Raw genomic sequence first — 26,752 nt, 5'->3', positions numbered from 1 at the left:
ACAGCTAGTTACTTCGTTAAAAATAATCTACCTTGACATTAAGAGCTCAGAGTTCGCCTGGTCAAAGGTTACGAACTCAGAGCGGCGCAAGATAGAACGACTGGCAAGCGAACAAGCGAAGGAAGTTCAAGAGCGGGAATTTGTTTAGTTAACAGAGCCGAGCTATTCCCGTGAGATTGCTTGCTACGTTACGTTTATGATTGATAGAAGCACCTGATTCTCTGCATATTAACAGCGTGTTACTGGGGACTGAGTTGTTTTATGAGCGGACAGAGAGGCTTTTACAGAGTTCTTCAGGTCGTCATAAACACAGATTGACTTGCAAAATCCATCTTTTTTCTCAAAAGAGCAAGTGAGCATATAACATTATGAATCTGTAGTCAGCTATGAAAAGGAAGGATATTGTATTATTGATGACTTTAGGATTTCTCTTATCAGAGGAATATGCATGTACAGAGGTCTGTACAGCGATCCAGAGCACTGATGAAATAGGCCTAAGAAGGCTGCCATCTTTAGCCACACACTCATGTAGACACGTGGAGGAAATTGATTCACAGTCCCCCCAGCAGCCCCCTAACAACAGCGTCGCAAGGCAGCAGAACAGGATCGTGGAAGCACCAACGTTTAAATAAGCCTGAGTCCTGCTGCTTTATACATGCAACACAAACACCAGCCAGATAACAACAGATGTGGTCGGTTAAGGTAAGTTTGAGGTAAGTCCTAAATAACTCAAATACTATTTAAACCATCCTTCAAAGACAGGTCCGTAGAGATAACTGCAACAACAATAATCAACGCATAGTCTCAAGTCACAAAAAGTTGTCATTCAAGGACAGCGAGCGCCTATCCAATCAAAGGGAGCTAGAGATACGGGGAAGTGAGAGTAAAACAGAGTAGAAATCTTGAGAAAGATCGTAGCAGAGGGATGGTGGTGGAAAAGAGAAGAGGAAGTAGAAGCAGAGAGTGGTCAGAGAGGAGGATATCTACCCCTGTTGCTTCACAGCGCTCCGCTGCTTGGCCGCCTGCTCTGGGAGTGTTAGTCCACCTCCATGAGAGACAGGTACAGCAGGGCACTGAGCACAGAGTCCAGCCTCCTCTACACTAAGACACACACACACACACACACACACACACTGACCCAAAGCTGCAAGCATGAGAGCTGATGAGGGTGGAGCTAAAACAGGTACTTGAGTTTGTGTGTATCTGTGTGTACATGTGGATGAATCTCATCTTTACTTTTACTGTTATTTCATACACACACAAGCACGTTAACAAAATTTACTCATACATAGAGCAGTATTTATATTTCACACACATATACTGACACTGTGGAAAATATAATTGATGCTGTAATCTCCTTTTCAGACTTTCCATGTACAAATGACATGATTGAACCAGTAATTTTAATTTATCTGCTTACTTAAAGACAAATAAACTGTCAGTGTTCACCAGCCAAGAGAAGCATGCCACTAAGTGACATTACAACCAAGGCCTCGGTCACCCAGACCTAGAGACCTGTTTGCAACCACCTGGCAACCATTGGTCACTAGGGAAAAATATATTGCCAAACCGGTTGGCAAGTGGTTGCTGCCAATCGTCAGGTGAAAGTGGTCACAAAGAGGTGCACAGTCCTGCTCCAAAGCCTCTTTGTGATTGCTCTGGTTACTAGCAGATGGCATGAAAAATGCCAACTTCTCTGCAAACAGTCGCTGACTGTGGCAAAACTGAAAGGTGCTGATGGTTTCACTACCACTCACTGAGTACTTGGCTGGTGTTTACTTGGAAGGCGCTGGCTTGTTTGAAAAATCTGCTAGTGATCACCAAAGCAATCACAAGGAGCTTTTAGGTGGAGCTCCCTCTGCACGATCAAGCTTTCCAGCATCCATTCACCCAGCTGTCCGGGAATATGCAACCCATTTTCTAGCACTTCCTTTAGTGAAAGATAGTGGTTTAGTTCAACAGAAAGAAAAACATTCTTACATATATCCAAGCAGACCTAACAGAGTACTTCTGCACTACTTTTACCTTTATAGTACTTTTACTGCATTTAGGAATACAGCTATATGTTTTCACTGATCCAACGCAGCTGTAGAAAAAAAACACAAGTCAACAAGTCTTTGTTCCCTGACAAGTGAAAGCAGGTAATGCAGAGAGGAGTATGATGGGAAATTGAGTTTTAATGGGTTTTGAGGGTTTTCTGCTTAGATTTGCAGAAAAGGGAAAAATGTTCAGGAAACGTTCAAACTGGGGTTTGAATACTTCCTCATGTTTGTGCTGCAGTGAAGGGACATCTGAAAATTCTGACTGGAAGCTACCGCTGGAGTGATTTCTGTCATATCAGCACAAAACTGTGACTGTATACAAGTGTGTACGTGTGCATTCAGGCATTCACGTGTGTTTTTTTTGTACATAACAACGGTGAACGTGTTCCTAGCACAGCTTAACCTAAGCAAACAGCACACACCTACCTGGGCAGTCAAAAGAGCAGATCAAGATATGAGAGAGAGGACGGAGAAAAAAAGTCACACGCTTTCAGATTTTGTTCAAAACAAAGAAAAAAAACGTTCCCTGTGTCTTCTGAAAGGAGCGAGAAAAGAGAGTGTTTGGGGAGACATGAGAGTTACAGTCTGGTGAAAAGCACACTAAGTTTTAGTTACTAGTGAAACCGACCTCACTCTTTAACGACTGAGTAAACAGGCAAGAAGACAGGGTGTGAAGTATAAAGGCCAAAGAATAATGGACGGACAAAGACTAAAGATTAAATGATAGTGAGATACAAACGGGCTTTTCTGTCTATGAATTTACTTTACAATCACATCAGGAAGAGCTCGCTCAGTACAAATGACGCCAAAACAGTGTCTGTAAAGATACCCAGGTCAAAGTATGAATGTAAAGGTGTGTGTGTACATAAAGAAAAGAAGAAGTAGAAGGTGCGGGGGGCTGAGTGTAAAGTAAAACCGGGGTTTCTTCTAAGCCGAGGGGGGTCGGTCTAAATTAAATCATTAACTGTGACTCATTAGTGGGAGCCAATCAGAGCTCAGGCACGCCTCAGAGATTTCAGGTGTTCTGGTGACTGCACAGTTAATCGTTTAGGAGGTCAAGTCAACAGTTTATCGTTTAACTCCACGGGAAGAACTGAGAGACGGCCGAAAAACGCTGACTGTCTCCTCAATGATTGGACACGCTCACTAAATCATTATTCAGGCACCGTTCACACCACGCAGTCATTCGTGTGAGACGACATGTTTTGGAGCGCAGAAAACAATGATTTACAAAGAATTATGAAATAAAGCTGCGATCCTGCATATTTTATGATAGTCAACGATTCCCGCGAAAAGCCAAATGACAGAATCATCCATCACATTTGTTTAGCTGCAGCTGATTTGGGAAAACAAATCTTTTGAAATTTGGATATTGCGACTTTGACTAAGAGAAAATTAAGTGAAAATAAATTCTTATGAGCGAAGAACGATCATTGCTGGACTTTCATGTTCATCTGCTGAGAGGACGTATGATCAGTTAAATACATGCATTCACTGATTGGTTTTTGATGTCAGACTAAACTGCTTTTTAAACGTAACACTGCATGGCTGAAACTGACGTTGTGTTTAAGTAAAGCAATTACTTAGAACTAAATCAATCACAGTAATCAGTGGAGAGAAAGAACTTATAGAGCTGTCTTAGACTTTGTAGGATATTTATGATAAGCTGGCTCCCTATTAAGGCCAGGATTAAAAGACACACACACACACACAGGAATCTGTTACATAGGCAAAACAATGAATAAGCTGAAATAAAAATCAGCCATAAAACAGTCCTGGTAATCAGTATCTCAGCTAGAAAGGCTGACTGATTATTACATGCGCCGTCTATATAAGTAAATGAGTAGCGTGTCACAAGACCAGAGGTCCCGCTGTTCATTTCTGCGGAGTGATACGACCTGTAGGAGTGCACCACACTGTTCAGGCCACACTGTTTTCCTGGAAGAAAACAGGCCTGTCAGCCACAGAAACTGCTGTAGAAATACATTAAAAAAAAACGTTTCCTGGTGTGATTTTCATCACGTCAAACTGCTTCCAAGTTTCAGGTGGCTCTCACAACTCAACTCTCTCACAGATTTCAGCACACATATTGTTTTTAACTTTGACAAGGCCGAGCGGGATGGTGTCTTTTGATTAGAATGGCACCAAATACAAAGGAGGCATCGTGGTGTCTCTGGCCGCTGTACGGTGCATTATCTGAGCCACAGCACAGCACAGGGAAACAATCAACTTGACAAAAGAGAAGTGAGCACTGCGGCTGACCTCTTAAGACACATGATGTTCTCATGTTGACGCAGCTCAGCTGTCAACATGCTGACGCCAACAGGACGACAGAGAAACGAAGAAAAAAAAAAAAAAACAGTTGTGAGGCTGAGACAAAGAAATCTGCATTATCTTAAAATGTTTATATTACATTAGCTAAACTCCTGAGAGGCTTTGCTTCTGTCCCTGCGTCCGCTCCCTTATGCCTCCTTCTCCTCCTTCTCTGCACTTTTCCTTCCTCCCATCCATGTACCTGTCACCCTCATTCCTCTGGTTCACCCAAGCTCAAAGACGAGCAGCAGGGAGGGGGAGGAAGGAATGAAAGAGAGGAGGCAAGGAGATGCAGGAAAAAGGGGAAGATTAGAAGAAAAGGGAAGAGAGTCTGAGTGGGGATCTGAGGAGGAATAGACCAGATGGAGAGGAGCGAGGGAGGTTAACGAAAAAAGAGAGGGGGGGGGGGGGCGCGAATGTGCAGGCCTCCCTCAGTGCTAGAAAGCCCTTCAAAGTGAAACTGGCCTGAAGAATTTCAGGTCAGACGGAGTGCGTAAGTGACCACCTCCAGCTCGGAGTAACTCCACTACAGAGGAAAGATTCCAGCTCATTTACTCCGAGAGCCCCCCTCCACCTCCAGGACCTTCACATTTGTCTCAAATGTCACTCAAAACAGCACAATTTGCGTCCAGCATGAGAATCTAACCCAACATAACAAAGATCCTCAAAGAAAAGCTAAGTCTTGTTATAAAGTATCACAATATACAGATCCTTCATACAGCAACAAAGTCATTACTAATCAGAAGAGCTGCTTTAGCACTCGCAGAAAGGAGCTTTGCCTCTTCAGACAAACACATTCCTCCGGCTAATCAGCTAGCCCGCTCAAGGCCATAGCAGACATTGTTTCAAGCAATTACTACTGATGCTGGCGGTGTCACACTCGTGACACGGGCTCCTTCAGAGTGTGTGTGAGTGTGTGTTTGAGGTTTAGCACAGGTATTTGGTCATGCTTGACACCGAGCAACATGACTTTATTTTGGGATTTTGTTTTTTTTCCCCAGTGTTTTTCCCATTCACACATACTTCACACACTTAAAAATGAGCTAATCTTCACGTACTCTTGGGCCTACCCAAACACACCGAGAGAGTCAATTCTCCCACAACAGCACGCTTACAGAAGACGGAAACAACAGCGATGTCATTACAAACAGCTGTTTTTTTAGCTTTTCCATCACAAAGTGAACCCATTCATCAACCAAACTTCTGTTATTGTCATTTCTGGTAGTACTTTTAGCACAGAGTATACCCTCAGTGAATGAATGAAGCAGCATGTCTCTCTCTTATGCACACACACACACAAAGCAAACACCTCACCTCACTGGGGTAAAAGTCCACGCATTATATGATGAAGAACCCGGAAGTCTATGGGTAATAATACCAGCTTCTCTGTGTAGCCACTGAAGCATTTTTATCCCCCACCCTGAACACACACACACACACACACACAGTGGTGTGCCATGCCACTCCACTGGTTCCACTGGTTCCACTGTAGGGATACCTTGATCTCCATTCCAACCTCTGATTGGAATAAAGACAGCAAAGGCACTTAAACCAATCAGTTTGACTGTGATAAAGTGGTGAAACAGGCCCCTCTGGTAAAATGATCAAGCAAAACTTGACGGATTTCTATTTAAATCGAAACGCAAACAGCTGTCTAACCAGAAACGTCTCCATCAGAAGCTGTCCTGTTAGGAACCTCTTTGAGGCAAAGGCTTCTAGAAATTATTGAGGTCGTCTTTCATGAAGATACCCGTCTGTAACGAGCATGCTTTAAGGAGACTCAAGCAAATTAGATTTTTAAAACAGACAGAAACAACCTTCGGGGTCAGTTTTAAGATGTTACCTGTTTTCCAGACTCAGATGTTGTCGATCAGGCCGAGGAGATGCAGTCTGTGTTGACGGGGTATCTTTTCACACCTATCTAAAACTCTCTCCCTGCGTCCATTCACACTCCTTTAGTGTTGACAGGCTGCAGGAGTTTAGCCAGTCTCCTTGAGTGCCTGAGTCTGTGTGTTTGAGTGCCGAGGTAGGCAAAGGTGGTTTAGTGTTTACTCATTCTCAATGGCCAGAGGAGAGAGGTGGGGCCACTTAGGGCAGGTAACCCCCTCCCTCACCCACCTTTTCTCCCTCCTTCAATCTCTCGCTCTCTCTCTTGCTAAGCAGATAAGGAGTCAGAGGAAAGGGAATGCAAGGGATGAAAGGGCAAAGGGTGTGACTGACATCAGAGAAAAGTCATGAGCTTGCGTGGGATTCAGAACAATACACTCCTGATTACATTAAATGAATAAAACCAAAAAAACCTGACGTGGAGTAGAATGATGATCGAGGAAGTAATTACTGGAATTTGCAGGAAAATTTTCCAAATGCCAGCCTTTTTGTCTAAGAGGACAACAAACTTTCACAGTCCCAAAACAAAGCAATCAGCGAATGTTTATTTGTGAAACAGATAAACACACTCTAGCACTCACACAATAAAAGCTCTTCTTTCTTCTTGTTAGGCAACAAAAAACCAACAAAAGATCTCGCTGATCACATCAGCTCGTTCCAAAACCACAGATAGAAAATAAATATGTGAAATATATCAAAATCAGATGATGTTTAAACACCAGTTTTTAATAAATGTAACAGACTGGCAGAGCTAGAAACAACTAAAAAGTGAGGGAACGCCTCATTAAAAATAAAAACGTGAGGCTAGAGGCCTTTCTGTGGCTTTGTGAGCTAAATTTCTTTCACACGCTAACATATACTTTAGTGATTGACAGGTTTATTTTATTTTTAATTATCATTGCTAATTAAATGTTTACATTAAATGTAAATGTAATTAAATATCTCAACAAGCTAACTTTCAAGTTAAGCCAAGTTAAGCTATCAGAAGTTAAGCTAAATCATTTAAGCTAAGCTCAGCATGTTAGCTTGGACAAACAAGCTAACTTTGTTTATTTTAATCAGTCCTCACTATTGGGAGCAGTTAGCAGCAGTCACGGAGCTTCAGTCCAGTCTCAAGGCGGTTTGTGGAAAATTCACCAAAAAATGTTTTTTGTGTGTGTGTTTTTGCGCCGGTAAAAACAAGTTTGCCATATTTTTCACCAGCTAGTAGAGCTATGTTTGTAATTTGTTGGACAAAGATACAGTTTCTGTGCACCTGACAGCTACTTCAGTCAATCAAGCTGTGAGTGGCATGCAGACCTTTAGCTAAGGGGTTTAACAGTGTTCCCTTTTTCTATATCTTCAGGCGTATTTCAGTCAAAGGTCTGTACAGATTATTAACCTAGTGCGGTACTGTAAATCAGAAGAGATTACTTTAGGCTGGAGGCATTTTCAGTTGTATTGAAAGACACAAACCCTTTGTCAAAGTGATATATCCTTGATTTATAGCTCAGGTTCAATCAAGTCAGTATTACAAAAAGTCTGTTAGATATTTCTGGTTTTGCCACAGTGTGTGCACAATGACATTTTTCTGGCCACTCCCAGCGAGTATCATGATTAAGTTTCACCTGACTCTTTTGTTCATGTTGAATTAAATATGAACTGAAAGTCACTTTGGTGGTAACATATTAAAGACAAAGTAAATGGAAATCAAAGCAAAGCAGTCACATTCCAGTCATATTTACCAAAAACACGAGGAAGGTGACAGAGAATAAGAACTGACAATTTACATAACTACATAACACGTAAAGAGAACAGTGCCCTATAATCTTATCAGATGGGATACAGTTACTACAGGGGGAGGTTTGTGCATGTGTGTGTGTGTGTTAGTGCCATTGTACAAGTGACACATTAACCAGTGGCTCTGTTAATGAAGGACAGGCAATCACTGGTTCTTTTGGCAGTACACACTCTCATTATATGCAGATACCCAGTTCAAAGTTTAAAATGGAGAAATCTATTCTCTCTCCAGTGGGGTGTAAAAGGGTTGCTGTGATGGCTATACAGAGTCATAAATTTATTTTAAAGTAGGAGAGCGCGTGACTCAAACACCAAGATGACTTTATGGCTCACGCACTGCCTCTCAAACTTTAAGTAAGCATCTCTAAGGTGCCTTCCTGATCTCACATCAACGATTCATGACCCAGGTGATATTTATACTATGATAATATTATCTCTAATAACTCAAATACACAAATAATCTTTTAAAAATTTAAATAAGAACAAAACATAAGTAGGTTTAGAGATCATTAATTAAGGTTGTATATTTTTTTCAACTATCTCTACAAGAGGAGCTATAGTTAATAGATATATGAATTTGAAAAATCATGGCCGGCGCCAATTGTCCCTAAGTAAGAATCACTTCCTCCAAAAGCTAAAGTGGGAAGCTACTACGGTTTAAACCAACAGCAAGAACAGGGTCTCTCAAATAAAAGTGCAAAACAGCGTGAATGAAATGCAATACAAGCAAAGAGTCACAGCCGAATGAAGAGGAGACACAAACAGAGAGAAAGAGATATGGGACCGGCCCTGCGGGTCTGACATGAACCATTGGAAGCAGTACACAAACGACTTTTCCAACGGACAGTGTGATGTTCAAGTCTGTAGAAAAGCCAGATGTCTTGTTTCTAAATCAAAGTGAGAGCAGCAGATACCAAAAATTCAACACCCCAAAAGACCAACATCAGCTGATATCACTGAGCTGGAAGTTTACTGTGTAAATGTGGTTACACACAGAAAACAAGAATTTAAACAGTTTTATTGGCAGTTTTATTTTAATGTACATCTGACTTTTCTCAGCTCAAGGTTAACCGGTCTGTGCGTTCTGTAACGTTTTTTTCAAATAAAGTCAGTGTTAATTGAGCATGACGTTCGTTCAGGCAGGACAATGCCAGCCCTCATGAGCTGATGGCTCAGGTGATACCTGTGCAAACATCCAAACTGAAAATCTCATACAGTCAGTGCACATATACACACCACTTTGCAACCCTGACTGAATCTGACTGAATCAGTGCTATATCCATTATCATTGACACCTGCGCTGCTCTTTCTGCTTCTGTCCGCACCTCCAGCTTTCAATAACTTGCACATGAAACTAAGTCATACCACCAGATATTTAAATGTTAAGGTTTAGATACTGGCATTGACTTCAGACCAGTGCAAACACTCCAGATGCTCAAACATATGCTGATATGATACAGCCTGTGCACATTTCCATTTGCCTTTGCTAACCTTTAAGAACAATTATTCCGTTTAATGAATCGATCATAAAAACTTCTGCAAAATCATTTAAAAGTATCTGCTGCATTCAATTTGAGAAGTATGATCAGCGCTGCATTTTAGAGCGTTTGAAATTCACGTATAAAGTCAAACATCATCAGCGGGTTTGCAACGAGATCTCGTTGGGGTGGCGTTTAGGTTTTGTGTTGAATGTAAACTTCAGTGTCTTTACTACAGTTAATGCATAAACATTACAGAAATGCCCTGACATGTGTCTCAGCACCGCAAGGTGTCCGTTTCTCATGAAAAGATTTCCACCAGGCAGCAGATCACCCCACTGTCAGAGGCAGCAACTCAACCCGCTTTAAAAATAAAAAAATAAAAATAAAGACAGACTCTGGGGTTTCAGTGTGATGTTATCCATGTTTATCTGTCAGCATGTACCAGTCAGCTCTGACCTAATAACTGTAAAATATAAAATGTTTAGTAGTAGTAAAAAGTACCAGTAAAACTATCCAGTATTGCTTCACATACAGTAGATAAGATCTACTAAAAATCTAAAACCAAAACAGAAACAAAAATATACACAAAAATGCAAAAAACAAAAACAGCATCTCCAGTCCTCCTTCTCCTTTATCACATACAGTTTTGCAACATGCTCTATTTTAGGGTCAGTATCACACCATTAAGTATTTTGTATTACTAAGTATTTTGTCACCCATGCCTTTTGTAGGACACAAGTGTCCTTGTGAAATGTAGCGAATCATAACTGGATGGGAACGGTTTCACTTCAGCATTCTCGTCATCATCACCCCAACAGAGGGAGCAAACAGCACAGGGTGTCAAACACTTGCATATATGTGATTGCACAAAGCTTGTAGCGTGCACGGAGAGAGAAAGATTAAACCTGTCCAGCATAAAGAGGGGGGAAAAATGCTGTTCAGCTTAAAAATGCTCAGATAATAAGACTGCACTGAAGCCAAACAGGAAAAGTCTGGTTCTACTCAGTCTAACACTTCCTCATCCAAAGGGTCACCTCGCATCCTGTAACTGCTGTCAGCCAATCTGCATGTCCCACTTATCGTGAACAAAAATGACTCAGCACAAAAAGAAAGCCTTTTTGGCCTCCTACCGCACAACCGCGCGCTCACAGGACGTTAAAGTCCTGATCTTTTTTTTTTTCTTCCATTGTGATGAAAGAAGTTTTCCCTTTTGCCTAGAATTTGTCAGCTGACACGTTGGTCATGTGGCTTATCGCTAACCAGTGAAAGAGCAGCAGCAGTGTGTGTGTGTTTGTGTGCTTAGCTGCTACAATCACTGCCAAGGTCAAGGAGACCATGAAAGAAGGATAAAGAACTATGAGTAAAAGACCTGAAGGAGCTCAAAAACATGCGGACACCACAGAAATAAAGAAATAGTCATCCTTATGACTGTTAACCGCACTGTAGCCACCTATTATCTGGCCAACAACCAGCAACCGCTGTAACGTCAATGTGGATGAGTGTCCTCCACCAACACGAGAAACAAAACTAACAATCATGTGACGGAGCATGAGCAGCAAGGGCGTGAAATAAGAGACAGACCAGAGGAGATGGGCCAGTTGTACAGGATTAAAGCTGCGCTTGTTAAATCACCACTTCAGCTAAAATTCACGCAGTATTGTGCAAAAGTTTTAAGCCACCCCTCATTTCCTTACATTTTGCCTCTAAGGAGCCAGACTTTCTTGGAACATTTCAAAGCAGTCTTGAGCAAGGCCTTAAGATCTTTCAGTGATTTTCTTTGGACATTGGCTCCTTTTCCCACTCATTTCCAGTCCTGTCCCTGTCCCCAGTACCTGACCATCTTCAGAGGAATGTTTTTTCTGTTTGTTGAGCCACTCAGCCCTGACACATTACTCATTCATAAATAAATAAGGCACCTGACTCAAGGGATGAACCAGTGTTGCGTCTACAGACTACTTAGCTTTACCAGCATTGGTACAAAACCACATCATTTGTTCCCATTTCTTTTGTTGAATCTATGAACTATGCCACATATATCACAGCCTGACAGACACAAAATCGTATATTTGCACTACCAAGATGATTCTCAAAGCTGTTAGCTGGAAACTTGGCATATCTCAGCATGCTGCAGAGCGTGTCCTTAAAAATTTGAGGAAACAAAGACAAAGGGAAGACGAAAGAAGAAGTGGCAGGCCTAAAAGCTATCCACAACAGATGAACAGTATCTAAAAGTCATGTCCTTATGAAGAAGGAAAAAAAATCCAATCCTGACAAAGGACCCGAGTGATGTGTCTGGCCCTACACATCTACTGTGCGGGATCATCCAGACAGCAAGAACAAAGAGAGCTTTGAATGTCCTTCAAGAAGCCTGGAGAACTGCTCCTAAAGAAATGACAAGAAAGCTTCCCTAAGAGATTTCAGTCTGTGTTGTAGACTGAAGAAGAATTGTCATTCTGAATGTCTTCTTACCCATTTTGTAGTGTAAAGAAATGAGAGGAGGCTCAAGACTTTTAAATTAAACCACAATAAAGGACACACAGCACTTACTGCAAATAATTCTAACTGATAAAAGAAATCTTGCGAAACTAGATGCACTTTCCTAAAAAGAAAAAGAAGTCCAGTAAGGACAACCGGCCAGTGTTTGTGAAGGACACTGAGCGCACAGACATTCAATGTCAAGGATGTCAGCAAACCTTTTATTCTGGAACCGTTTTCCAAACGTGACGCAGCGTTTTTAATGGCTGCTCAAACAGCAGTTCAGCGTCAAAATGTTTGCCCTGGTAATCGTCAGCAGTCACCAGTTAACTTTGTGAATATTTGCATTAACAGGGCAGCAATTTTGATATGTTCACTGTAGTACAAACGCGTGGTTAACAGTCAGAGCCTCTGATTGGTTGTCTTATCATATACCAGCAGTAGTAATGAATGGAGCATCACCTATAATCAGTCCACTTCCATAAATGTACTGTATGTCATGCTTTAGCATACAAGTAATGCATCTTTTGTCTTTTGGCATCATCCCTTACTTCCTGGAAAGACTGAACAATCTCTAGCTAGCACACCTAAAGAAATGAAAACACACACACACACTCGGTAAAGTGAGAAGGGAAGGTAGGCAGATAAGAACAGAATGAACAGAATGAAAAGCGGATGGAATTCATCGCTGTTCTCGACAGCTAACGCACAATAGCTGTTCTGCTAAACAGTGTCATGCACACCGCCCCGAAACAGAGGCTTAATGACGTGAAAAATACAAAGACATCACCCTGAGAAACTAAAGCAGTGTGAATTCCACCTGTTCACCTGCTCCCGTACTGAAACCCCTAATACAACAAAGGGGAGGGAAGAAGGGGGGGTGTGGGAACATAAGAGAGAGGGAAGATCAGAGAGAGAAAGAGCCCGACTGTCTGCATATAAAGAGTGTGTGTGTGTGTGTGTGTGTGTGTGTGTGTGTGTGTGTGTGTGTGTGTGTGTGTGTGTGTGTGTGTGTGTGTGTGTGTGTGTGTGAGTGCTTCAGTGTGGATACTTTGTCAGTTTTGTGCATCAGTTCAGATTCAACCTACGGAACATTCCATTCTGGCACAGTGTGAGTCTGCGTGTGCACATGTTTGTGGTCGTGGTTTAGATTTGAAGAATACCGGAAAGTAGTGGTTAAATTATCTGTTCTTAACATATATGTAAATGACTTTACTGTCCTCTTAAGTGATGGAAATTCAGCCCTGTGTGTCTGCGTTTGGCCTTATCAGGAGATCCAGTGCAGAGCCGTGTGTAGCTTCTTTCCCTGCAACAGACTCACTTACACACAAAACACACCCCTCAACAACATCCACATTTACTCGCCCTCCCTGCCAGTATCAAACCACCCTCTGCACACACACACACCTTGCCTCTTGGCCTGCTGTCCAGACAACTAACCCATTGTGTGTAGCAACAGGTATGCAGAGAAGAGTCTGTTTGAGTACATGCAACAAGAAACTTGGTGTATGTGTGTGTGTGTCTGTGAACAAGCTAAAAGGATACCTTGGCATTTTTTCCCCAAGTCTGTTTCATAATGATTCCAGCATGAGCTTATGCACTTTACTTTTGTTTTGTAATCTCTGCAGCTCCTCTACGAAAGCACCTGAAGTTTAACTGTCTGTTAGGACAAACGTAGGGTTTGTCCTACGTCCCTTACATTAGAAACCGGTTATGCCACTGCTAATATGGACAAATACAGAAGACAAAGCATCATACATACGTTTGTGAACCTGTCTTATAACATGTCTCCGACCTCACTCGTTTAACCCGAAAGGGCGCAAGAGGAGGATTTAGGAAACAAGCAGTGAAATGAAGCACGATAACAGCATTAGTGTACGAGCAGGTTTGGGGGACAGAAGAGGGAAGGGAGGGAGGCGAGCAGGATAGGAGGAGAGGATGGAGGGTTCAGCGGTGTCACTGCACTGGGGGGGTGGAGGGGTTACTCGTGGGTCAAAGGTTGAACAGCACAAAGGCAGAGGGGAAAGGGGGGAAGAGGAGTGTTGATCCAGCCTTCGCAGTGAGTGGAAGTCACCTGTTTACACACTCGACAGTTCCGCCACGCTCACAGAAGGAAGGCAGTTGCACAATATCACATCTCAAAGGCACAGTCTAATTACAAAGAGGGGGAAAAAAGACTTTTTCACATTTAAATGTTGTGAAATCAGTCTACACAGACAGATAATCCGAGTTTTGAAATAACTGCCTCCTTATCGTGGTTGACAGCGTTCATGTGGTCAAAGAATGAAATATAAATGATCCCTTTGAACACTAATCTTCAGTGCTGTTCAGTGGAAGCACTACATATTATTAACTATATCTAGGAGGTGAACACAAGAGTACACAGTGTAAGAAGCTAAGTGGTGGTGGCTGGGGTAGATAGTGGAATTAAGAGTTTGGACAGTCTGACACTACGATTTATATTTGAAGTCCTACTTGCATGTTGATTTAGGCAAAAAAAAAGTATGGTTAATTAAAGTGGCAATAAAATCAATGCAGATATCTTTCAATTATAAAAAGTGTACCAATGCTTTAGTTGAGTTGAGAGTAAATAAACTGTCAGCAACCAGTGAACAGGTGACCTATCTAACTGTATTTTGGAGAAAGAATTTTTTTAATTTAATGAAGACACAACTTGCATATTCTGCTACGTATCTACAGAGCAGATTTAACACATATGTATAATCCTGCTACTAGACTTCAGAGGTTTCAACTCCTGATAATGTGGTTTTTTCACACACAGCACAGCATTTTCCTCAAAATCTACTTCCGCAAACAGGATTAGTCCGTTAACTGTTCTGGACAGACATGTTGGTGCTGAATTTCTTAAGTAAAATAATCACCACAAACTGGTTGTTTGTGCTGTCTTTGCAGCACAGCAGGTTTCACAGTACAAAACCACTCAGAAATAACTGAATGCGGAATCATTACATGGTAATAGTTCTCCAAGCTTTCATAAATATGTTTCAAGGAAATGATTTTATCCTCAAAAGTTCCTGCTTGAGAACATTTCAGATCTACAAAAGGGTTTGATTCACAGCTGAACATTTCTGATTGGTTTAGTAATTGAGGGATAACTTTTGTAGTAGCACAACAAGAGCTGCTCGCTTTTACCAAAAGAGAGACAATCTAGAGAATTTGTCGATCCTTTAGTTATTGATAAACAAGGCTGGAAAGAGCATGTTCATCATGATAAATGTCAGAGGACACCTTGCAGAGTAGGTAGTTTAGCAGCGACTTGCTTTGTTGCTTGTAAAGTTGGCTGGCAGACTTTGCGTTATATCTGTCCATGCAGAATACATTTTTTTAGCTTTCTCTGGGTACTTAGCAAAAAAGAGCACACACAGAAGGCTTATTTTTGCATCTCGCACCACTCTTTCAAGAAACAGTTGCCTTTGAGCTGACTGAACTGTGGTGATGATCTCTGCCTGGAGGTCAGAGAGCCATCAGAGGAAAGAAGGTAAAAGAAGAAGAGTGAGAACAATACAGAGACCTGGGGTTTTCTTGACCTGGTCATGGGCGTAGCCATCCTTGGATAAAGCTAAAGTTACAGGAAGTGCTTGGATGAAATATCCGATTTACATAATGGTTCATCTTTCACAGCAAAAATTCACTTTAAATCACCCAGTGATTATCTGTGAAGTTTCAGTTGTACAAACAGACCCTTTGACCATAGCATTTCACTCAATGCGTAATCTATAACTGAAGAGTACATTTGTCGGCTTATCCACGTTTGTAACATCTGAACAGTTTGTTAAGCAACTGGACATCTGCTGACGTTACTTTTTATCCTGGCTGTGCAAAAACAGCCGTCATGTTACCGAAGATAAAATATAGATAAACAACAACGTGTCTGTGTCGTGTTTGTTGTCTGACAGTATGGTGATGTCCTAATCTCTGGATAAGGACAATCTCTGCGAGGTCCTGTGCTTGTGATGTTACTAAGTGCAACCCTGGTTTTCATCCAAGTGTAACTTTAAAGTGTGAAGGAGGTGTCTATCCAATCAGAATCCAGGATGGCTGGATTATAGATTTTGCTCCTGATTACAGCTAGCACCCATCGTCCTCTCAGTACAGATGCCGTTAGTTATGAAAATAATGTCCTGAGCTCTCGAGCATCACTGCCCAGGGTTGTAACGCTTTAGTGACTGTTGTCACTGTCTCATTATGGCTATGGCTAACGCCACACTGGTAAGAGCTGGTGTGGTTATCTACAAAGTTCACTTGTGGGTCATATAGTTTCTCTACTCCTTCCACTGCATAAATACAGAGTTGGTGAACCTGACAGTTAAGCTCAGTGTCTCTGTGCAGCTTTTGCTGTGTTTTGAAGGTGATCGTCTGTGGTCATGAAGCTATTTAATGCTTCAGTTTTGAAGCTAGCGGTCCTACGTTTCAGTGCCGACTTGAGTCGGGGGTTCCAGATTGAGTGAGTGAGGGGTTACTTTGATGCCCCCTAAGAGCCACATGAATGCTTGACTCATAGGTGTTACTTTCTCCAGTCGTCTCAATCAAAATATTCGACGGCCTTAGCTAAAAGCTCAAACACTTCAAAACAGTAACTCTAAAGTCCTTTCTGGTAAAAATGAGACTACTTTAGCATTACTAAGGATCTGTGCATGACACGCTACAGTTCTCTCAGATTAAGAGGCAGGAACTAAACAGCTGTTATCACTGTTTTAGCTTGGACGGGAGGCTGAAGGGTTTAACCCCTCATACCCCTTATTTGGAGGGATGAGCACAGATGAATGTGTTGTGCATCTCAGACTGAGAAGAGCCTGTAGCAGAACATTTTGCAGATAATAAATGGCTCATAGCAGAGAGATGGCAAGTCAGAGTTGTTACCGCTCTCCCTCAGTGGAGGATGAGGGGCTGATGTCATTGCTGCAGACAGAATTGGTCGGGAACTGTTCTCATCTTCTGAGGGGGGGAGCGGGTTTAAACCTTTTGCTAAGGAAAGAGTAACAGGAGCAACAATAGCTGAAGGAGTTTGATGGGAGAAAACAGAACTAATGACACTCCATAGGGCTTTTCCAATATCCTACGTACACTTAACTGAAACAGAGCCGTAAGAAGAGTACGCTGTGGAGGACACCTCTGCCCAGAGGTTAAAAAAAATAAAAGTTAAGAGCAGAAGAGGGAGGACAATAAGGGAGCTGGGGTTTTCTTGACCTGGTCAGAGGTTTAGTCCCAGTGATATCAAATCACAGCTACGGTTACAGGAAGTGATTAGAGGAGGGATCCAACCATTTACCTGGGTCGTGTTTCAAAGTAGTTTTTATTTTTTAAATCAGCTAATTAGTTCAAGATTGATCTTCAGACTACATTTATGAGATTCAATGCTTTATGGAAAAATACACGCTCACTCTTACACCCTACAGCCAATTCAGAATCGGTGATTAACCCAACAGGCATGTGTTTGAACTGTGGGAGGAAGCCATGCAGGTGCAAGGTGCAGGGAGAACATGCAGACTCCACACAGAAAGACTCCCGGTGGATTCAAATCCAGGATTTTATTATATAATATTATATAATAATAATTATATTTCATTAAATCTCAACAAGCCGTTTGCTAAAGCAGGGATGTTAAAGTCATTTTACATAAAGGGCCACATAAAGTTTAAGTGGGCCAAACGAGTGAAGCTCTCTCTTTCTGTCAGTGTAAAGAAGTTTAACATTAAATCCCTCAGATAAGAAAAAGTTTCAAGTTGCAGTTTCAACAGCTCATCTCACTTTTTCTACACAACAAAGAAATGTGCCTGTAGTAAATCAAAGACATCTGTCAGCCTGATTCATTCAGCTTAAATTGTAAAAACCAGAAAAAGATCTGGTAGCTCATCGCCCAGACCATCCTGTAATTATGAAACAGGACGTTTATTTTAATTCACAAAAAATCTTTCTTTTTCTTTCATGTTTCTTACTGTGGAATCATTGCAAAACAACACAAAACAGGAATTTCTATTGTAGAAAATGAAAACAGAAACTATCTTTTACATAATTACTTGGGTGTAGTGTGAATGGCCACGGGGGAGGGCTTTTTTTGGTAGCAAATACTGTAAAACTTGTGAAAATACAGATGCAAGCCCATGATTTAAGTCCTCCTTCACATTTTTCCAAAACCATCAGTGGGCCAGATTGGAGTCCTCGCCAGGCCGATTCTGGCCCTCGGGCTTTATATTTCACATCGCTGCTCTAAAGTGAAACAAACCCTAACCAAAGCGCTTGAGGCGTGTATTATAAAACTAATTCTTTCAACAAATGTTTTTTTCAATGGTTTTTAAAAACACCATCACTTTTGTTCTGTTTGATAGACTTTCAGAAAATCTGATTTCATGAATTGAGGAACTGGCCCTTTAAAACTCCTGATGACTACTGTTCCTCCAAATTTATTTGTCATCCTCTCTGACAATCTTCTAACATTTCTTTTCCGCCACGTTTCTCATTCTCAACCCTTATTTTCCATCTTTGTTACAAGAGGAAGAGACAAGCACATTATAAATCATATGTTCCTCTCCCTTTTTTTCCACCTGTACTTGTTACCCTATTTTTTTAAGCTCGGTTCAACTTCCCTTCAGCTCACTGCTGTTCGGTGTTTGGCCCGATCAGAGGGGAGCTGAAGAGGGAGGTGGGGGGTTGATAAAGGGGAAGAATGTGGCCATTGTGCTTTCCCGGTATGTGTGTATTTGCGACAAACAGAAAGAAAGAAAGGGAGAGAGAGGAGAGCAAGGCTGATCAGATCTTGTTACAGGTGTTTCATAAACAACACAATAGCACTAACAGGTTTCCTTCTGCCTCTCCGCTGCACTCGTTACTCTGCAGCTCTAGATCTCTGCCTATGTGCTGGTGGATTAGGCTTACGGTTTTGTCGCGTACACACCACACTGAATCTGTGCTTCCCCATCATGAGCATAAGATGATCATGTGACAGACATGTGACATGATCATGGTGCACGCTTGTGTCTGTGTGAGTGTGCAGTTTATGCTGTTTCTCTTCCTTATGCTTGAGGTTTGCTGAATAATAAAGTCCAATCGGTTTCTTGCTTTAAAAAAACTGATATGTTAATTAAATAAAAGATCTCTTCCTGTTGCCTTCTGGTTTAAGAAATCTGTCTTTTCTTCCTGAAACTAGACAGGGCCAAAACACAGCAAAAATAAATTCAAACTAGGACAAACATCGAGATATAAATGTATGTCTTAGATGACGTCTGCTTCTGTGCTTTCCACTTGTGGAATGTGATACAGCGAGTTGAGAGATAAGCGCCACTCGGAAAAATGGTTCACCTATTGAACTTGGTTACACAATCAGTAACGAAGCCACAGCTACTGTCCGAGACGGCGACACAGACAAACGCAAAGCCCCGATTGAATAACCCCTTCCATATGCTAACCATTCAACTGGTTTCTATTTTTGGCTTCGGTTTTTACATCAGAATGTCTAAAGAAGCCACGTGTCACCACTTCATCAGGTCTGACCAGCACTTCAACACACACACACACACACCTTTGAAACACCTTACAGGTCCAGGTATTTACAGTATTCACACGGAAGCTGGCCATCTGTACACAAACATTTCGTCTTGTTTCCATCATTTCAGAAGGCAGCAAACTGACTTATGCTTATTTCCTGAAGACATACCCTCATGCTAACCTTAAACTGGCTCTAACCTGAACCCAAACCTGAACTGAGGTCACTGAAGTTAACTGAAACTAAGCTAAAGAGTAAACTAGTGAGAAAAAGAACAATTCAATTAACTGAGATAAAATAAACTTCTGACAAATAAAACAAACGTACATGGTAGTTGTCTTTAGTTTTTGTCAGTTTGGTCAAATTTGCTCAGATAGTAAACGCGAGGTCTGTGCAAATGTTTACCGAGACTGGATGTCTACAAGGCTGTGAGTGACAGTGGTGTGTTTGTATTGTAGAAGCTAATCTGATCTAATCCCTGACAACGACCTCCAATATTATAGAGAAAAATAATACTGAAAAAAGCAAAAACCAGACGCTCTCATTGGATCTCAGAGAGTGAGCAGAGTCTAGCCTGGTTAGTACTTTGGCTGTAAGCTTCGTGTGGGACTATGGTGCAGTGGTTAGCACTGTTCCAGGTTTGAACCCCAGCTTATCTACCCCACATGGACGTGAAGTCGATGTAGACAAGTGTAGACAAGTAGATAAGTGTATAGAATAAAGTACAGTATGGATGTATGGTTAAAATGTGACTTCTAGTCTAAAAGCACTTTAATAATCTAACTTAAAATTTTCCACCCCAAAAAAATGATGAAGGAATAACTTGGTCAACCGGCCCCATACTGCATGCCAAACTGGTTACCAGGAAACAGAAACTAAAGTTAACTTCAATGCAAGTACAACTTAAATTACTGTAAACTGGCATATGACTTACTGTCATTTTTACACTCTGATTTCCTTTCAACTGACATTTAAAAGTCACACATAGTATATTATTGTACTTTGAATGCTTGCTTGTATGAGCTTTAGCATAAATAAGATTTGAGGCATCACTTACTGCATTTCCTTATGTGGAGAAACACGTGAATATTTCCAGAAACTACAGCTGGACAAATGACAGCTTGGCAAATTTGAGCGGATACCCTCTGTGTCAGTGAGACAGTTGTTCTTGAAAAGATCAGCTGGATGTAAACTGTCACACACACACAAAAACACACAGACACACGGGTACACACACGCACACACTACTCTGCTTTCATATGCACACATATATACTCGAGCAGCTAAGTCTCGTTTGCACAACAACAGGACACCCAAGGCTAACTGGCGCCCTGCTCGACCAGTTTCTGAAACCCACACACACACACAGAAGATGACAAGACAAGAACACATAGAACACACACACACACACACACACACACACACACACAAATAAACATTCAGTACTCGCTCCGTAACCTTGCAGTGAAGGTTACAGCAGTCAGTTGGGTCAATGTGAACACTGGACCAGCTGAAGAAATGTCCTTCCAGATTACCCACTGTGTGAGTGTGTGTGCATGTGTGTGTCTGTGTGTGAGTGTGTGCTGTTAAACCTCCAGGTGAGAAAACACACCATTGCTCTCAGCTACATTTACAACATAACTGTTCAGACTGAAATGAGAGAGAATTTCTGAAAAAGAAAAAAAAAGGGGGGGGGGGGGGGGGGGGGTGCACACACGATGAGTTCCCAGCCAACCTGTAGGATGATGGGACGTGTAGTCACGGCGTCGGCGTCAAAAGGCAACGATCCGGCTTGTCACTTTCTCATCTTCCCCTCCTGCCTTCTATCTTCCTTTGTACAGACAGTCAGGTTCTCTCCGGCTCCGTGTTCGCTGTCAGGGCACTTCCTGTCTTCAATGACAAGTCCCCCAAAGCACAATGAGAAGAGATCTCAGACACTTCTGTCAAACACACTGCACACACACACACTGCACACACACACACACACACACACACAGAGGAGAGGACGACTCAAAGTTTCTCTTCTCCTTTTGGTGTTTTTTTGGATTCTGACTCAGATCCTCTCTGTTTGTCCTCTCCTCTGCTCCAGTCACGACAGCGCTCGTAGACGTAACAGCGGGAGACGGGAGAAGGAGGCCGGTGCACAAGGTCTCGAAGTGGAGGAGAGAACAGGAGGTGACAGAGTTGAAGGAAAGCATTAGAGAGAGAGAGGGAGGGAAAGAGGGAGGGAGCGAGGGAGGCCACTGGTAATTAGTGAGTCTGTACCTGACTCTCACTGACATAAGCCCCACATTCCTCAGAAGCGAGAAGGGGGGAGAGATGAGGAGGGAGAGAGGAAAAGGGGAAAAAGTTTGGAACACACACTAATCATCCCAGGACACACATCAGAGAGGACCCTCTTCATCCCAACATACACACAACCACACACACACACACACACACACACACACACAAATCTGTCTTCCTTACAGCACAGCATAACTGTCACGGCGCTCAAGTCAAGCCTGCATGATGTTCAGCGAAGGTGCTGCCGCTCCTGAAGCTTCGCCGTCTGTCACCTAAACGCTCCACACACCTGCTTTTAGTCCCCTTTCTTTCTTCTACCTCTCTCTCAGCTCGTCTTTCCCTTTCTGTTTCTCTCTTTCGCTATGTGTATGGTGTACACACTGCCAGCTCCTAAAACTCACCAAACCAGAATCTGACTGCCCATACCCCCAGCACACCTCCTCCCTGCCTCCTCCTTCCTATCATTCCGGATAGGAAACGCTATCCTCCTGTGGCCCTGTCCAATCCAAGTGTGTGTGTGTGTGTGTGTTTGAGTGAGTTAGTGCGATCAGCCAGACCTGAGAGAGGAGATTCAGCAGCAATCCTCTAAAGGAGTTTCCTGCACACCTACCACATGATCGCTCTCATCCACCGCTTGCTTATTAGTGATGATCACACACGCTCATTCACAAATACACACATACACCCCTGAGGTCACGATGACATGCTGTCTTTACACTGTAGTGTTCACCTCTCTGACGTGCGTGCTGCAGATCCCTCTGTAATGACACCTTTGTGTAATAACAACCCACTCGGGCACTCTCTCAGGTTTCTTGTGTTTGAATTGTCAGCATGAGCGTGACAAAAAGCATGACTGACAGCTGAAAGGGAAATCCAAACCTTTAAATGTCCAATATAAACAGTTTCTCACTTCTGTTAAGGAGGGTTATGCCGTAAAGCTGAACAGAAAGTAAAAACTGTTTTTTCTTTCTACTCCTTCACACAGTCCTTCCTCGTCTCATGCACTTTATCCTCTTTTCTGATCTTTTCAGAAAATGTCATACTTGTTTGATCATGTTATTGAGGTTCAGCAACCCTCAGTCACAGTATTCACTTCTCATTCAAGACTGCGTAAAGTGTATTCCTGTATCTCTGTGTGTGTGTGTGTGTGTGTGTGTGTGCGCGCGTGTGTGTGTTGGTTACCCTACCTGAATTCCTTGGAGAGTTTGGCGTAGGCGGGACCAAGCGCTTCCTTCTTCCTGATCTCAGGTACGTGGCGAGCGCGACGTCTTTGTGACAGCCAGTTGTCATGGAGACAAGGAGAGAGCGCTGTGCTGAACAGGAGTGTCCGCGGTCAGCCAACCAGCAGACTGAGAACAGAAGAGAGAAGTGAGGACGCTGGATTTCTGTTTAGTGTAACAACACACACACACAGAAACACACACACACAAACAGTAGGGAACTTGCGAGCATGTGTGTGTGTGTGTGAGTGTGTATAGGAAACTGAGATTGAGTCAGATGTGCTCACACAGAGAAATAACGTTTCAACACAGCGGCTGAACTCTAGCAGGGAGGCGGCCGGGCCGTTGATTAAGTTGCTCAATACTTTTTGACTTTAATGCTTACTTAACAGATTTCACACAATCCTTAAAAAAACTGCAAATACAAAAGCATATACACGGCAATAAGTCAGGCTTCTGTAACTGCAGCAGGCTGTGCAGTTCACCCCAAGTAATCTAAATACATCACGATACAGGTTTCACGGCTGATTGTTTCCTACTCTACTAACATAAGAGGAAGCGGTGAAGAAGCACAGATTAAACAAGTTTTAGCCACCATTGCCCGATTCTAGAGTAAAAGTAGATAAAACCCACCTACACCCTGGAACAGGGTTGCACCAGCCAAGCGTAAGCCTAGTCTTAACTACACCCAGTCCCAGTGATTCACATTAATTGCTGGGGTGGATTTTTAATGATTTTCTGGTGTCTCACTAACTTACAATTTTGGCTTTTGCAAGCAAATAAAATGGAATAAAAGAAGAGGTGATTTCACCACTTCAACACTGGAAAAGCAAAATTACTAAAGCTGTGCAAGAACGCACAGGTGCAGAGTCTAGTTTGGTAAGAAGAAGAAACAACTCGGAAATCTGTTCAGAAAACAGTGGAAGGAAAAAGTGGAAAGATGTTCAGCTGCCGTGTTGAGGTCCAGTCGCAGCTCTTCAGTAGCTCTTTCCTTAGAGAATCGAAACAGCTCCCCAGTGCTGTATCTGTCCATCCCTCACAGCTCTCTACTCTCTAAAAGTCTTATTGTGGAGTCGGTGTCATAAAAAAGCTGATATTTTAACTTCACATGTGCTCCTCTGCAGGTTCACGATTCACACCACGCCCAGAAGAACGCATAATCCTATATTGCACAACAGGCAAAACTCTTATGTCAGACTTAAGATGCTAAGATAAAACTGATTACGCTTAAGACCTGTTGTAAGCTCTGCTGTTACGACCAGCCCGCTGTGCCTGAAGTTTGGTGGTTTAAAAAAAGTAAAATAAATGGACAGGCGCAAGTTCATCGTAATGCTTTGTGGAAAAGGCACCCACACACGAGCGCACATTTTGTATATTCTTTGCATCTTTCTGCCTTTGGTCCGGTCCTTATTTATTCTCAGTCAGAATGTGATCAGGTGACTGACTCTGCCATTTTAGGATCTTTCACCTATTTATTCTTTAAAGCTTTAGTAATGTGCTGGGCGTCTGCCAGTAGAGAATCAATCGAACAATCAATGCCAGAGTACCTGTTCGACTGGTGACCTGCTTGTGTTTTTTCTCTGCATATTTGGATAAAGGCTGATCTTTGTTTCGTCGTTCCACAGACATTTGCCCCACATCTTTACCCGTTTCTTGTTTTGCAAATTCCAACCTGCCTAATAACCTGCTTATAGGGCTTACCTGGGGTTTGTGTCTCGTGATGAATCATCTGACCTTTCTTGCCTACGTACCAGGAAGCATTCTTGACTTATTTTGCTGTCTCAATATATTTAGAGGGGTTTTTTCCCACCATCACGTAAAATTATTTTTCCAGTCATCCACACTGACTGGAGTTCCTCAGGCTTTAATATAATATGACTTTGATAAAGCTTAGAATTTAAGGTAGCATCTGTAATTTCACATGCGAAGACCAAAAAAGCCCAAATATTTATGGTCTGTGTCGTATAAGGCATGCATATCCGGGGAGTGGGGTGGGGGGGGAATTTCCATAATTTTATTATCCAGCAAATCGCTTTTACTCGTTTCCTAAATAAACCTGTGTTTTTTCCAACCACAACCATTTTCTTTACAGGGTGAACATCCGCCTGCACAGACTTGCTTTAGTTAAGTGTTACGTCACAGTGAGTGGAAGATCATAGCTGCTTTTGAGTACCATTATTGATGTGTGTTGATACAGGACAGGCTTTTGAAAGTTATAAATCCCCACTGACAATATAATAACTCTGACACGAGATGAACGAGTTTATGGTTTAAAGACCATCAGCTTTTGCAAGACCAGACTTTATGAGGTGGATAAAGTTTCACCGGCATGGTCTGTGCACGTGAGGTGAAAATTAAAACATTAAAATATATTTGTTGCATGTAGTTTGTTCTGTAAAAATCAGTCTGGTATGTAGGACTACAATAATTATTCATTTCAGATAAATATGTCAAATGTGTTTTGTTTATGGCTTGTGCACACTCTGTCAGTCAATTTTCATACACAAATCATGCTGTTTACGCCAGAAATAGATCAAAGTGCTCCAACAGAAGTTTTAAAAAGTCATTATGAGGACTGAAGTCTTACTGCGTGACACTGATCCGGCCTCCTATAGCAATGCTTTCTGTGACGGGGAGGAAATCATTACCGATGGATGTCATTTTCACAGATAAAGGCAGTTCTATTGAGTGCAAGGGTTGGCATTGTTTAAAAGTTTACAGTGCTCATATCATGTTTAACGGTTGGAGGCTTCCAATAAAGAGTAGTCGTTCATAGGTCACGGGGAGATAAAAGTGTGATCATATACAGTTCACTGTGTCAAAGGAGGGAGGGCGGCTTAAACTGAGAAAGCTCCATTTGGCTTTTTCCCATTTAAAATGGCATAAAACACAACATGAAGCTGATTACAGTATAAGTTAAGCTGAAAAATCTGTTAAACATACATTTTCTTGTTTACAAAAGGAAAGAAAAGGAAATCCTTTAAGTGGCATCTGTAAACAAACCAGAGTTGAAGGATAATCGAGGTTAATTACCACCTGAACTATTTCCGTATTTAAGGTTATGCTTTATAGCTTCTCCTCACTTAACAAGACAGATTACGACAAAAAAAATAGGAAAACAAATGAGAAGAGTCGTTATTTTAACGAAGTCTCACACTCACTGGTCACTTTATTAGGTACACCTTACTAGTGCTTGGTTGGACCCCCGTTTTTGCCTTCAGAGCTTCCTTAACTCTTCATGGCACAGACTCGACATTCCTCAAATTTTAGTCCATACTGACATGATAGCATCACAGTTACTGCAGATTTTTTGGCTGCACATCCATCATGTGAATCACTCATGTCATCACAGCCCAAATGTGCACTGTTGATTTGGGATCTGGTGACTATGAAGGCCATCTGAGTACAATGAACTCACTGTCGCGTCCAAGAAACCACGTTAATGATCTGCGCTTTGTGACATGGAGTGTTCATGGTCAGCAACAATACTCAGGCAGGGTGTGGTGTTTAAATGGGGCACAGAATACCCCCCCCCACACACACACACACAGACACACACACAGACACTATTACACTAACACCAGACCCCTGAACCATTCACAGAAGGTTGGACGGACCCATGGTTTAATGCTGTTTACGCAAATTTCTAACCGTGCTATTCAAATGTTGCAGCAGAAATCGACACTCATCATACTAGGCAATGTTTTTGCAATCTTCTATTGTCCAGTTTCAGTGAGCCTGTGTGATTTGTAGCCTCAGTTTTCTGTT

At 42.1% G+C, this 26,752-nt stretch overlaps 1 protein-coding gene across 12 annotated transcripts in view; it reads right to left on the bottom strand.

Annotated features, from left to right (window-relative positions):
* Positions 1–24,076, bottom strand: part of rbm47 (RNA binding motif protein 47) — a 38,133-nt gene extending 14,057 nt beyond the window's left edge. For 6 of the 12 annotated variants that reach the window (XM_080302946.1, XM_026171032.2, XM_080302945.1 and 3 more), the window contains exons 1-2: positions 21,948–22,110; positions 21,214–21,368 (exon numbers count right to left, since the gene is read on the bottom strand). The gene's annotated coding sequence lies outside the window, so the exon portion shown is untranslated. Of the gene's footprint in view, positions 1–987; positions 1,070–6,198; positions 6,385–20,535; positions 20,677–21,213; positions 21,369–21,947; positions 22,111–22,951; positions 23,135–23,271 lie in introns of those variants that run through there. The other 6 variants (XM_026171029.2, XM_026171027.2, XM_026171031.2 and 3 more) reach the window with 6 other exon arrangements.
* Positions 24,077–26,752: the final 2,676 nt, after the last annotated feature.

Source organism: Astatotilapia calliptera, chromosome 6 (genome assembly GCF_964374335.1).
Source record: "Astatotilapia calliptera chromosome 6, fAstCal68.1, whole genome shotgun sequence".
NCBI classification, from domain to species: domain Eukaryota; kingdom Metazoa; phylum Chordata; class Actinopteri; order Cichliformes; family Cichlidae; genus Astatotilapia; species Astatotilapia calliptera.
This window is presented reverse-complemented; position numbering and strand designations above follow the sequence as displayed.